This window comes from Fragaria vesca, linkage group LG2 (genome assembly GCF_000184155.1).
Source record: "Fragaria vesca subsp. vesca linkage group LG2, FraVesHawaii_1.0, whole genome shotgun sequence".
NCBI classification, from domain to species: Eukaryota; Viridiplantae; Streptophyta; class Magnoliopsida; order Rosales; family Rosaceae; genus Fragaria; species Fragaria vesca.
The window spans coordinates 26,510,716-26,525,715 of NC_020492.1; the positions used below are offsets into that span (position 1 = coordinate 26,510,716).

The 15,000-nt window shown below is 38.3% G+C and overlaps 1 non-coding gene across 5 annotated transcripts; it reads right to left on the minus strand.

Moving 5' to 3' along the window:
• Positions 1–7,606: 7,606 nt before the first annotated feature.
• On the minus strand, positions 7,607–9,454 carry LOC101301935. Of its 5 annotated transcripts, none has more exons than XR_184058.1 (4): positions 9,255–9,454; positions 8,776–8,861; positions 8,219–8,364; positions 7,607–8,120 (listed from the first exon to the last, which is right to left on the minus strand). It is a non-coding gene; the product is annotated as an uncharacterized LOC101301935 (transcript). The 5 variants fall into 5 exon arrangements; XR_184057.1 differs by having other exon boundaries at positions 8,783–8,861; positions 9,255–9,359; XR_184056.1 differs by having other exon boundaries at positions 8,219–8,334; positions 9,255–9,357.
• Positions 9,455–15,000: the final 5,546 nt, after the last annotated feature.

The following is a 15,000-nucleotide window of genomic DNA, read 5'->3' on the forward strand; positions in this document are numbered from 1 at the left end:
TTGTAGTAGTAGAGAGAGAGAGAGAGAGGGAAACTAACCCCGTTAGTGAGAGAGTGAGAGTTAGTTTGAGATTTAAATTGGATGACCAGTCAAGCAGGCAGCAAGTCATCATTAATCTAGTTGGACCAATCATAAACAATCATGTGGTTAAGGTATCCATACCTTAAGGCACACAAGTATTTGCCTTTATTTTGAGAACAACTTTATTTTCTTTATCTTTACTAAATGGACGAAGTTACCCTTAAAAATATAACGGAAATGTATAAATTAACGAAGAGGTTAACAAAATGTATTGAAAATGGGTGAGGTTAGATAGTTCATGTACTTATGTTGTAGTTTTGAAAGCAGGGTAACTTTAATTCTTAGTCGCGCATAGTTCATATACTGTTCTTGTAATTTTCCCGAAAAAAAAGTTGAAAAAAAGTTTATCTCTGGTGGACATTTGTGAAGAATGAAGTGAGAAGCTCATCCTACTAAGTCGATGCAGACAAACACAAACCCGTATTAGTAAGTTTGTTATCTGATTACCTTCCATGAAAATATTAGATTTTACTTTGACCATTTCCGCTTCACCTTCACCATAACTTGATTTTTTCACTACCTCAAATTCACTTATACAAGATTAAATTTTGCTCACGGCCTAATTCACCTCAGGAATATTTTATTTCGACAACGATCTAATTCATCACGAGGATATTGTATTTTGACCGTGACATAATTCACCGTCCTTACTGTAATACCCTAGATTTTCATATCAATTTTTCTTGTATTATTTTCGGAATTAATAAAGGATTATTTATGGAAATTCTTTAGTTTGTGCGAAGTTGAAGTTTCGGTAGTTTATTTTAAAGTGCCTTGACTTTTAAGAGGCCAAAAGTTGACTTTATTTTTCGTAAGTTATTTCCGAAAACTTCATTCAAAAAAGTTGTAGAGTTTGGTGATACGAGTTCGTAGACACGCGGCACGTATGAAACAGATGTCGTATGAGAAAGTTATGGTCAGAGGAAGTTAGTTTCCGGGTTTAGAAAGTGTATAAGTAGAAAATGCGTGTGGGAGTTATTTTGGGAACCCTAAATCAGCTTCACTTTCTCTCTCTTCCTACCCCGATCTCTCCCGACGCTCCCGAACCCCCTCTCTTCTCCGGCCGAGTTCTCTCTCATCCGGCCACCAATTGGACCGCTGCGGGTCCCGTTCGGCTCCCACAAGCGTCTTCTTCAAGGCTGGGCAGCTGCTGCTCGATGTAGCCCGCCGGAAACGAAGCTTTTGGTCGGCAAAGGGCGCTGCTGTGCCACCGGTCGGAACTGCCGTTTACGACGGCGACGAGGTGCAACCTTAGGTGAGTTTTGATCCTCTCCTCCTCCTGGTAGTGGCTAGGCATAGATTGAATCAAGTTTTGAGGTTTTTGAGCCCGGATTTGCAGGTTTGAAGTTTGATTTCCGGGCTAGGGTTTCGTGGCGTTTTCCGGCCGGTTCCGGCCAAAATTGGTTAAAGCCTCAGGTATGAAAGTTGTTCCCCTTGTTTCAAGCTTCAACTTTACTGTTGAGAGTTTTCTCAAATTCGGAAGTTTGTGGTGGCGCGTGGCAGCGCGTTCGGCAGTGTTTGTGGCATAGTTTGATGTGTTTTAGTTCGCTCTTATTGTGGTGAGCTTGTTGAGATGTAGAAATTCTAGGTTGTGAGCATGTTTGTATGTTAGGACTTTAAGTTTGTTATTAGGCTTGAGTTAGGGTTTGAGGATTAGAGGCAGCCATTTTGGGTCGCTAAGTTCGACTTTGGAAAGTTGTCCTCCCTTGAATTAAGGGTTAGTTTACTGGTATTGTGTTAACCTATAGTATTTTAGTTACTAAGGTTTTAATTGTGTATTTTAGGTGATTTGTGAAGTTGTGTTTTGGCTTGCTTTTGTCGTCTTGTGAAAATTGCAGCGGGATATTTAGGTGAGTAAATCTCACCAAGGTTCACTTTTGAACCAAATATTATTATGGTTATGTGATGATGATAATGATGATGATGTTGGATTTAATAATATACTTTTAATTGTTTTTAAAAATATATGAGTTTGATCCCCAATGGCTCATAGGTAAGATAAAACAAGTTTTCCTTATATGCTATTTTTGAGATTCATGTGATCATAATTTTATTGATTATTGATAGATTATTCTTGTGGAATATCTATATTTTGTTCATGTAAATATATCTATGTGGAAGGATATAATTTATGATGTAATATTGTGTTGTTGAGGATTATGATGTGATATTGTGTTGTTGAGGATAATGATGTGATATTGTGATTGTTGGATAAATAGCCAAACCGGGTTCCAAGCCTTTAATTGGGTGATTGGTTGCGGTTAAGATGCTATTTATCATTTTCGTGTTTGATATTAGACAGTCAAACCGGGTTCCAAGCCTTTGGCCGGGTGATTGGTTGCGGTTAGGAATAGAGCTCTAATCCGTCTGTTAGTGCAGGTCATGAGAGATACCGTATGGTATCTGGGACCTATGGGTACACATTTTGTTGTTGTAGGTCATGAGGGGTATTTATTAATACCTGGGACTCATGGGTACATGTTAATTGAAAAGGTGTTGGATTTGTGAATTTAATTATTGATATAAATTGCTCTTGTAATATAATTGGTAATTGAAGGTTTTGGTGTTATTTTGAGAATTACTCATACATGCTTTTTAGTTTACCGGGTTTGTTATTTACAACTTGGTGCACCAATTCTTGTTGTAGGGGTTAGACCTGCAAGTGAGGATCAGCAGGGTTGAGGCGGAGGCTTAGTGGCAGAGTTTTTGTTGGGTTTTACTGCACATTGTATATTTTATATTTGGGGTAGACTTTATTAAAACTCATGTGGGTAGTTTCATTTTCTTGATTTTCAAGTTTATGTAAACAAGGAAATGTAATATTTAACTCGATGTTGAGTTGTGTGACATTTACATTTCCGTATTGAGTTTTAGTTTTTTTTAAGTTTGTTTGAAAACAGGTTTTGGGATAGTAGTATTTTAAGATATATCATGCCAAAAATTTTGAAAATTATCTTTCGAAATTTGGGGTGTGACACTCACTTTCATATATAAGGAAAAAACTTATTTTGTTGTGGGAACCTATGCCAAGCGCTCTACTTATGCCTTGCGCATGCATTCTGAACAAACTACTAACATGTTGAGTGCCTCTCGACCAAACACGTGAACGCACATGTGCGGTTCGATCCAAGGCGCACATCTAGAAGCTTCTTTCCGTGCCAGGCGTAACTATATATCTTTTTTTAAAAAAAAAAAATAGAGAAACTTATCTCTTTCTTTATCAAAAGCAAAAATAAGTGTAAATAAGACACTTTGAAGCACGTCAACGCAGTATAAGACTCTGGTGGAACTCAGTGAGACTTAACCTAAAAATCTTACAATCATACATAAGAGTCATAACTATATGTAGTAATTTTTTCTCTCAATTTTTTTTGGTGGGACTTGAGTCCCATGTTGCTGTATGCTAGATCCGTCCCTGGACTGACGAGAAAGAAAACATAAAAATTCCCCATAACACAAGGAATAATTATGTAAAATAAATAATTTGTTGGAGTTAGAAGGAATTTTTTTTCCAGAGATATTGACTTTTGCAATGGTAAGAAGGTAGATAACTCAATGTATGGAGATTGCAATCTGAATCAAAACCTGCGTTTTGCCATGGTATGATGATAGATAAGCCAATACACAAGATAATGTTACCGATCTGAATCCCGACCTAGGTTTGTTTTTACTTGGCTCATAAGAAGCTGATTTGTTTAACGAGATCCTTCAGACAGAAATATTTTAGGTACGCACTTTCAGATCAATAGTTTGATAATGTGTAACTGGAACAAATATTTCAGCTAAAACTTTTGACTACCCACTCAACCTTAATTTCAAGCCTATATGAAGTCCACAACAGAACTCCCCGATAAAAGTTTGAGACGTGACACAACACATACAATAAACTATGCAAATAAAGGTCTTACCTATGGAGCCATATTCGCATAATTTCATCATACCAATAGATTGACTAAAGCAATTCGTCCTTATGAAAATGGCGAATCCCGTTAATGAAAGCCAGGGATAGAAGCTCAAACGGTGAAACCTTAAGGTGACGTTTGTTACATTGGATTAACAGGGATTGGACTAGCTTATCTAAGAAAATAAGCCTTCTCCTGTGTTTGGGGGACTCGAGACTCATTTAAATGAGCATACGTAGCGCCCGCGTCCCCTTCTGACCTTCTTACGGAGCGGCCCTAAAAATGGGCGGACTCTCTAACGCTTCATTGTTCCTCATCGCTCATCCATTCTTCTGCTCCAACTAGCTTGACTGCCCCTGCCCAGGTGCAATTTGCTCTCTTCCTCCTTTCTCATTCTTCTTGCGGGTGTCTGGGTAGCTTGATTGAATTAAGAAGGGTTTCGGTCGCAGACCCAATAATGGCGGTGGTGTTGTTCATGGATTTGGGTTGAAGGAACGAGGTTTTGAGAAGAACCCAGATGAGGAAAAGAGGTCACAAGATGTGGGTGATGGTGGATTTGTGGGGAGGAAGGATCCTGGGGTTGGGTTGGGTTGGGTGAAAATGGTGCAGTGAAAAAAAGACATAGTGTTTGACGAAATGGCTGATCTACAGTGGGTGCATTCCGACGATGTTGACGGCGATGGAGAAGGTTGAGGATCATCAAGCTGAGCAAGGAAAGAATAGGTTCAGGTACAGCTACTGCTCGATTAGTTATTTAACAAGTTTGCTTCTTCACATCAATATTTAGCTAAGTTCTCCAATGATGATTATTACATGAGAATTCTCACAGCTGCACAATCTTCTTCTTCTTTGGAGAGTTCTTTGCTTTTGCTGTTGTATATTTCTGGGACAAAAAAAAAACTTGTTCATATATGAGAAAATTTTGAACAAAATTACAAACTCAATTAAGATTGATATGGGTAAAGATTTAGCTTTGGTTTTGATGTTGTTAGCTTTAGTTATATTCAAGAGATTTCTTCATATATGAGAAGATTTTGAATACTGATTTGGCTTTTTTGTTTTCTCCAGTGTTAAGATCTAGCTTTAGCTTTGATGTTGTTAGTCCTGCTGCACTCTCACCAACACCAAACGTGGGTCAAGGTTTATAATAGAATAAGCCAAGTAACAATAGTCCAGGACTCTAAAAGAAATTAAGCAGGGTTAAGAGAGTCCCGTGCACCAAACGTGCTGTAAGTGTTTGAATCCGACCTTGCAAAAATCGTATACAGAAGGACAGCACCCCAGTCTATTTTACCATCCTTGCTCTATTTCTATGCTCAAGGAAAGCCACGAAACAACTCAACAGTTGAGCTGACCACCAACACTAGGGTCATGACAGAGAGAGATGCCCAAACCACAGGCACTCGGTATTTCTTTTTCTTTTCATACCCGTTCATTTCACCCATCTTGGAGTACATTAGTAATAAAAAGCAATTTTTATTCCTTTTATTTTTCTCGTCCTTACAAGACATTACACATTTATGTTCAAGATGCCATATAGATTCGTCACGGAGAACCTGCACCATCAAGTTTCACACAAAGTTTAGTGATGATAACAGGTTCACAAGTGAGAGGAGATGAAGCACAAAAACAAAAATTCTACTTCAATCAATTTTTTACTTTTCTACAAGAAATATAGTTCCTAAAAAGATCGATTCATTCAACATATATGCGCCAATAAACATTCAAGATTTCATACAAAAAACTGGTCATGAGCAATCAAACTCTTTCAGAAGGTAAAGCGCGCCACACTAATCCCAAAAAATATAGAACCAAGTAGAAAAATCATACAAATTGTGTCGCCTGTGACCCAAGACAACCAATTCCAAGCTAGAAATGAAAGTAGAGGACGTTGAAGAACAGTGCAAACTAGTAACATAAGACTAGTATATAACTACTTGAGGATTCCCATCTCTTGGTCGTTCCTTCTTATAAGAGAGGTGGTGAGACTGTCCTATCACACCCGCAACCCCTCAAACCATCAGAACAACCTAGCATAAAGCTTAACAATAAGCTTGGGCGAATTGCAAGATGGGAATTGTATCCAACAGATTTTTATCTCATCCATTTGAGACTCCTGTCCTATACCACTCTAGAGTAACAAAGCATATTTGAATGCATGGAGGTGAGATGAGCAACTGCACATGCAAACAGATGACAATAATGTCATTTTAAGTAATGCCAAATCTCATATTTCTCAAAAATATGGGTATTGAGAGCACTGTTAAAACGTAAGACAATATTTCTAGATGACAGTATTATTGAATGACAGGGTTCCCTGGTCAGCACTGACCGTGGCTAAGAGTAAATTCGGGAAAAAGAGCCGGTTGTATGAGATACACTTCAGGAAGTTATGCAAAGGCATGTTCGAGTACCAGGCGCCACGGCGCTGAAGTAACCCATGAATCTTGTGGTCACCCATCCTTGGATATAATATCAAGGGTTGAATTGAAAAACTCAAAATCCATACATTCAATTTCAAGGCCTTGATGCTAAACCAATGATGGGTGACCACAAAATCCTTGATTACCTAGTGAGCAGGTAAGCGGCACTATGTTAATCAAAAGCAGCGAGCCAGCCATCAGGCTGCCAAAGACAGGAAAAAGGAAAAAGACCAAGCAAGGCTAAAAAGACATGAAAATATGAGGTTGTACTAAATTAAACATTAATGTAATATAATATCTTAAAACATATTCTAACATCATTACTCACAATGGAGACTTGAGCACATAAGGCAAAAGTCACTTACAATCAAGTAGCAAGGTTAAAATCGCATGCTACCCGTCCTGTAACCCCTCTTGTTTCTCTATCCTCAAAGACTATGATCTTAATAAACCCCAGATTTAACTGTCCAAAAATAAAAGATCTCTCGACTCTCTGGATGAATTCTTTTACAGCATAGCACATCGATCTTTTAAGCCTTACTGCTCCCACTGAAAGCTTATCGACATCATTTAAAATGCCTGACTTCTAAATATCCAATAACCTATGCACCCATCCACCACAGTACCCCGTACTTGGTACTTTACCAACAGTGTGATAAAGCTCACACTTCTTTTTAACACTACATCATAGCAACATCAATATTAGTTGATCAATAACTACTTAATGTATACTGCATTCTTTCTTTTGTTTGTGGTTTCCCTTTCTAATTAATCAACATTTGTTCTCTGGATTGCAAACTATCTGTTGAAAATAAAAGAACAAAAAAAACAAGCACAGAAAGACATATCTTTACAATTCACAAACCAATTAGAGAGATGTCAAACCAGGTCACCCATGAGTAAATTGCTAAACAATTCAACTCAGCTAGAGATTCTATACACAAAACTCTAGAGAATGCCCAACTGGTGAGGAATGTAGGGGAGTCGGCTAGGATTACACTACATTACAGTCAGATCCATTCCATAACGTCCCCCTTCTCCCAAAAAATAAAAATAAAAATCATATTCAGAGAATAAACAGAAAGGGAAACTACACAATGAGAATAGATATTGGAATGACATGGGTATATATAGAAAGCTGCACAATCGAGCAGACAAACAACTTCTCACAGGTTGACTAATTTCTTAGTGCATCACTCTCACAGCCAAAATTTATTATTCTAAAAATAGAAGTAAATTAGATCAACTTAAATTAAAAGATTACAATGCAGATAAACAAGCTATCATATGAGAAATTTGCTTGCAAGAGTTCCAAAAGTCTAACCTTCTGAAGGGGTAGCATGAACTCTTACACAATACAACTACAATTTACCAACTCTTAACATAGAAAGTACAACAAGTACAGCAAATATACATAGCTGGGTACACCTATAAATTGGCACACTAACAGACCAAACTAGCTTAATACAGCATCCACCTACCCATAAGATACCTCAGTTTAATAATTTATCAGGAAAGGTCTGGTATCTGTGTGCTTCATTATTTGAATTTAGTAGGAGGGGTAGGAAATTGGATTACTCATATCATAGCGGCGTGACCTAGGGCGACTAATGGTATCCAATGTTGCCCCCAATGACTCTTCGACTATACTTGAAATTTTTGCCAATCCAATTTAATCCATTAGATTGGTTATTTACACCAGGGGGAGTGGGCACTGAATAAAAAAGAATGTCTCAGCACATTTATAATACGCCATTAAGAGTTGAGAAGAAATAGGCAAACGAAACAAAAAGAACAGAATAAACAAATCACCTGAGGGATAATTTTCTGCATAAGCTGAAACTCTGCAGGTTGCTGATAAGTTTTCTGAATTGTAAATAGGTACAGGGGTAGACCTCATTTGTTAGAAAAACTGGTTGTGGGTATCACTGTAGAAGCAACATTAGGTGCAGGCTTGTCTTGCCCAGAAATATGTGAAACAATATTAAATGTCAGCTAAACTAGACATTACAAGCGTTTGGTGCAAAAAACCTATAAAAACATGTATGCCAACAATCACAGAAAGATTGCCATGAGAAAATATCAATGCCCACAAATCAAAAGATCAAGTATATAAGTTATCAGATTGGTTTGGTGAAATAACAGATAACTAATGTTTCAGACCATTATCAAAAACAGGCACATTATCTATAAATGAATAAGGAGGACCAAAAGCAAGGCCAAACAGCTGGAGAACATAAGAATGCAGGATAGCAGAACTTAAAGCAATAGAGACAAAAAAGTTATCCAGGCAAAGAAGATATTCAACAAATAGATATATGTGTGTAACAGGGCCCATTCATGGGTACTACTGGAAGGCAGAAAATTACCGCAAACCTGAGTGTTCGATTGTAGAGAGTGACAACACCGGAGAAAAGCCTGACAGCATACTCAGCAATCTCCTCAGTTTCATATTCTGCAAAAGCATAACCTCTAGGCTTATCGGTCTCCTTGTCAATGTCATGTAGCAATGTCAAACGAAAGAAAAACTTAAAAACAACACACAGAATACAACTAAGTAGTTCAATGTTGATCCAAATATGAAAAGTCAGAGGAGATGAAACCAGAAACACATACGACCCAAGCATTAATGTCTTATTCATCGACCAGTCTTTCAACATGGATACAACAAACTACTTCCCCACAACATGAACTCATTCAGGTGGTTTCAAACACTGATCTATATCTCAAATCTCAACTCAAACCCAATCAATCAAGCTAAGAATAATTAGCTCCACAGAAAAGAATCGTGTTTGTTTTAAGAGCTCAAACCGATGCAAATTGAAAAGGACGGAGAGAAGTGACTGACCTATATAAACGCTGAATTTAGAGTTGGTGGACATGGTGAGATCAGAGACGGAACCCTAGCGATGATCAAGAGTAGTCGAGGTGAAAGCACGGCCCTTTTTATACCTCATCCTTTTATATGCCAATGATTTCTTCCTTTTATATGCCAATGATTTCTTCTCAAACTAGGCAACGTCGTTTCAGTATTGTGAATTTGTGATCATCGAATAAGATTTGGAGTCGGACCAAAAAAAGAAAAAGATTTGGAGTCGGCTTTACCTGATTGCACCCGTTTACAGACACGTGGCCTATGGACGCCTAACCATGAGATGAGGAACGGGGACTAGGGCAAACCAAAACCGTGACATTGGCTTATTTCTTTTCCTACCCAAAAAAACCAGGCCTACTATGAAAAACAAAAATTTGGAGAACCCAAATAATTCACCTGTAAGAACCTATCAAGCTCAGTAGAAGGGTTATCGTACCAAGTAATAAAGTAAATGCAGCATTTGCCAACCCTAAGTTTGTCTTGTGAGTTACCATATTTCTTTCTCTAAAAATATGACTACAACAAAAACTTATTTGGCGGATTATAGAAAGACAATTCCTCTAACGAACTCTTAAGTTTCATGGAGGAGAAAAAGACCTAAAAGAGAAGCAAGCTACCACACTAACAGATGAGGTTGAATTACACAAACCAGATGCCTTCAAGCAGAAACTAGCTTGTCATCTATCTCTGTATTCACTCTTGGCATCAATCTAGCTAGAATGCAAGAAACTTATCGAATGATTCCTAGACCACTTAACAACTTGAAAAATTGAATATTTCAAACAACTTAACCTAGTTGGTTAACTAAGAAGAAGAAGCGGATGAACTGTGAAAACTAAGAAGAACTGAAGAAGCGGTCATGGGGACACGACAAAGCGGACAGTAGGCGCCCGTAGCTAATTTGGTAGCTTGCCACTGTTTAATGCAGTGGTGGTGATACATGTGATTGCACTTGGTAAGCATCTCACACTTGTCTTGTTCCACAAACTCCTCCAGACAAATAACACAACATTTAGCCGTGATTAATCCGTAACTGAAACCAGTACTTTGTGCAGTTGGTTCCCGCGGCAGCGGTACCGGCGGTCGTAGAACATGAGTATTTGTTGTTGGTAATAGTGGCCACGACCGCGATCGCGGTAGCCGCGGCTGAGCAGGTAGAACATGAGTAGTTGTTGTTGGTAATAGTGGCGGCGGCGGCAGCTGAGCAGTAGTTATTTTTGGTACTAAGCGCCTGAATAAGGTCACGGCCGCCTTGCAGAAGAAACACAATGCAATTGCTACTACTGGTGATAAAAATACCACGATGCAAAATATGATTAAGAATTGGTCGTCACTCAAAGCCATGTTGACGTACAAAGAATAGTTTGGGCCGGTTTGTGCGGCGGGCGAGACACCTATATATATTGGAGGCTGCTAATTAATCCTCTCCGATCTTGTATATATTTACTAACCTTACGGAGAATTGATTTCGTATATGACCAGGAGTCGATTTCATATCATAGCTAGGATATATCAAAAATCACTTAGGATGTAAAAGTAGCCAAGGACTCTTCCAACGACATCCATGATATTAACCGGCAGAGCCTTTGGAACTGCGAAGTCTTCTTCTTCTTCTACTTAATTGTATCTTCCATCTTCTCTATCTTCTTCTTCGATTCTACTTCGTAATTGATTCGTCGTAACTGAGAAGAAGAAAAGAAAATAGATAAAATGCCGAGTTAGCAAGTAACCAATTTAATCATTAGAGAAAAGTCAAAATATATATGCAGGAATTAAGGAGACTTAAGTACCCCCAGCTAGCTGTAGGTGTAGCCAGAAAGATTGGCCAGCTCTGTCAAAGCAGCTCCCCACTCCTTGAACTTTTCCTCATTCTCCCCGTATACTTCTTCGTGCTCCATTACTTCCACTGCATTATCCACGGACATGACAGAAAAGTTCCAGCACTAAAACTCCAAAAGCAAGCAGAACCGGCTTAGTTTGGTTTGTTGCTGCTAGTTTCTTAGGCAGCAAGAAAGGATTTGAAACTCTCATGAAAGTAGAATAATTTTGACTGAAGTTGGCCCATGAGCAGCTAGCACAATTTTCAAAGCCTATAACAGCAATATGTGCCATTAGATGTTGACAGCAACCCTTAAACCTCTCCAGCTGATATTGTAAGCTTTCAGCTGTTAGTCTCTTCACATCTCAGGCTACATTCTACTCGTAAATTTCATCCACTCTTCAAACAATTGGAACTCGCTAATCATTTCAACTCGTTCCCCCCAGCTTCAGCATCACGTTTATAACTACCTAGCTTGAGGGTCAACTGTCTAAGAGCATTTCCAGAAGACTGTAATCTTCACCCATACTCTAAATATGATAGTAACATAACAAGAAAGCTATCTGCCTATTTTTGTTCAATTAAAAAAATAAATAGAAAACTATCTGCATATTCAATTTTCTGTTAGTACGTACGTCTTTCTTGCTGCACGTACCTCTATTCTGTTTACCAACAACTATGCTTTGGACTTTCATAAGCTATATGTATTCCATAACAAACTCCAAATTATTAATGCATATATCTTTGCCAACAATTAATCAACTAAGTGTTGAGGCCCAAAAATCCAACCAACAGGCCCAATTAGTTTGTCAAGCTAGATTCATGTTTTAAGCCGAATTCTACTAGCAAACATCATGCCATGCACGTGGACCGAAGCCACATTCATACACTTGGGGCTTACAAAGGGGATGTGATGTGGAAGGTAACGGATCTCGTGAGGCCCATCATTAAGATGACGTTCATCAATAACTTTAGACTTGAGACCAAAGTTCATGCATGATGAACAAAATCTTAATATGGGCTAGTGAGAGAAATTAAAACCAAGCCCAACAAAATCTTTAACTCATTAGACCTATTATTTTCCTACCCAAAGCCCATAGTCTTAAACTTGTACAGATTAAACTTGTCTAGAAACTTAACACCCAATGTCAACTTTCGCTGCTGTAAATCTATACTCCAACGTCAACTTTTGCTGCTTGGCCCTCCCAAGAAATCTTGTCTGTCCTCAAATCTCTACAGTATCATGGCAGCAGGCTACCACCCTAGACCTGCCATCGCCACTCTTCTGTCTCCCCTTCACCAATTTTCTTCCATAGGAAAAACCACCCACCAAAGCTTGGAAGCCACCTGTCCAAAACCCTAAACCCTAATCCAGCAACAACTCTCCTCCCTCATCTTGCCTATAAAAAGGGCAGCTCATTGTTGCTGGAAACATCATGGACAACCCAGAAAAACCTCAAGAGATCATGCTTCATCTCTAGAACCCTAGCCCCCTTATTTTCAGTCAGTTCTCATTCCATAAACCCTTCATAACCCAAAATCAAGCTCTCTCACTAAACTCACAGGCTCCCAGCTCCCCAACCATATCCATCTGTAAGTCTTATTGTTTTTTTCAGAATCGCTGCCGTTATAGTATAATCGCTACTGTAACGGCTGTTACTGCTGCCGTTGCTGTTAAGCAAACTGCTGCTGCTGTTATTACCAAGCGCATCACAACAGAGTCATTCTTGGATCCCATCCTCGATCGACTTTGGGCCTGGTTTCGCTTAAGCATTGAGGGCCTTCTGTTCTAAACCCTACAAGCACAAAAACACCCTCACATTTTTGGCGACTCCGCTGGGGACTACGCTGTGTTTCCTGAGCTTCCTTAACAACAACACTCTTTATTCCAGAAATCTTTCATGCTAGCTTGAAACCACTCACGCTTTACCACTGATAATACTTATCAGATGCAATCAAGGGGAGATGGCTGGATGAACATGCAAAAAACTCATTGCAACACAAGCTTCTTGCTTATTTTGTTGCTTACGGTACCTCAATCAATGAGTTTTTGTAACAAGAATCATGAATATTGTCAAAATCAAATTTATTCATTCAATATTCAAGCTTTAGTATTGACTGAACAAATTTAGAGCTCTATTATTCAAAAACAATCTCACCTCATGCACTTAAACAAAACCAAACAAGCCTCTGCAAATCATCACTTGTTCATGCTTTCATTCTATATCTGATACAGTTGAAGCTCGTGAGTGAGATTCCAGCAGCTGATTTCTTCCTTGCTGAATATATGTCAAGCTAATCTCTCTCTACGATCATAGCTGAGAACAATATTTATACACCCTGCAAGCATCACAACTATTAACACCACAAAACTATCTTGCTTCCAAGCATTTCAAGCCTAATTACCATATTTTCTCTTTTCATAAGCCCTACAACACAAAATCCTAGTCCCTATTTTTGTTCATATTAGACAATACTCATATTTTGAAGATCATCTAGCTATACCAATTTCATGGTCTTCACTAATCACAATCTTATTCCAAACAAAGGCCTATTTCGCTCAATATACTCATCCTTAAGCCATCCATTCTGGTGAAAGTATTTGAAAGCCTAGAATGAAATAGTCGATATTCAAGCATCATGCAAACTTAGGGGCTTTGCTTAATGAATTTCGAAAGCATGCTGTGATTTAAGTCATGACCCTCCCATTTTCACACAGCAGCAAGCGCAGTCAAGAAGAACAACAAAAAAGTCGAAGTGATGCAAACAAGTTCAGTAAGAACATGCCTTTTTGTTCTTCATTTTGAAAAGCCCAAATTCGACTTCATGCTTTCCAGTCCCTTGTGAACCTCTGATTTACACCAAAAAAGGATATCAGTGACAACATATTTTGTTCATCTCCTAAAAAGCCATGCATATTTAGCTAATGAAAAATATTAAAGCCATAGTTTTTCCTCTTTAGCTCAATGTTTGAGACTTTTCCTGAAACTATATATCTTTCATCTCAAATCATGCCTTACAAGTTCGAGTTTTATACCTGAGAGTTATGGTATGATCCCAGCAACTAGCTTCTCCCATGCTCTAACACATATTAAGCCAATATCTATTCATCATCTTTACATTCGCCGCTGTGAGCAACTTTATTAACACCCCTGCAAACATTAGAATCATCAGCTCTACATTAAATCTTGTTGTTGTTTTGTTTTAGCCACTTTTTAAGCATTTCAAGCCTATTTGACATATCCTTTCTCTAAATCTTACCAAACAATACTTATATTCTAGAGATCTTCTACCTATATCAATCTATTTGGCTAGCTAAAAGTCCTCTCACAAAAGCAATTGCATATGCTTTTTTTATCTAAATCCAAAATTTTTTTCACAGCAGTGGTCATAAAGCACAAGCACCTCACTTTCAAACTGATATTCATCACTGGAAAACATGCTAGCAAAGTCAAATCTTGTACTTTCAATCAAGCTATTGCATTTGGGGGCTTACCTTGAACAATACTCATCCACCCAAATTTTTTGAGCCTCATACTCATGCATCAAAACAATACTGGTCACATCTAAGCAAGCAAAATGATAAACCAGTTACGATGGAGATCTTGAAAAGTTAGAAATAACATTCATGATGCACTGAAAAGAGAGAAAAAGAATTGAAGATTCCATGAAGAAAAAAAAAAAAACCTTTATGTTTACGCTGCCGTTATGTGAGCAGAGTAATCAAGCCCAATTATGAGCAAATGCCATAGTGCTTCACTTATGATCTACTCAAATCAAAAGAGATACAAGCAGCCCTTGAAACTCGGAGCATGCTACCTCTCTTCATGCATAATTGGAGGCTAAACGGTTGTGATCTGTTGCGTACCCATAACCATCACCCTTCTAGAAATGCTGCTG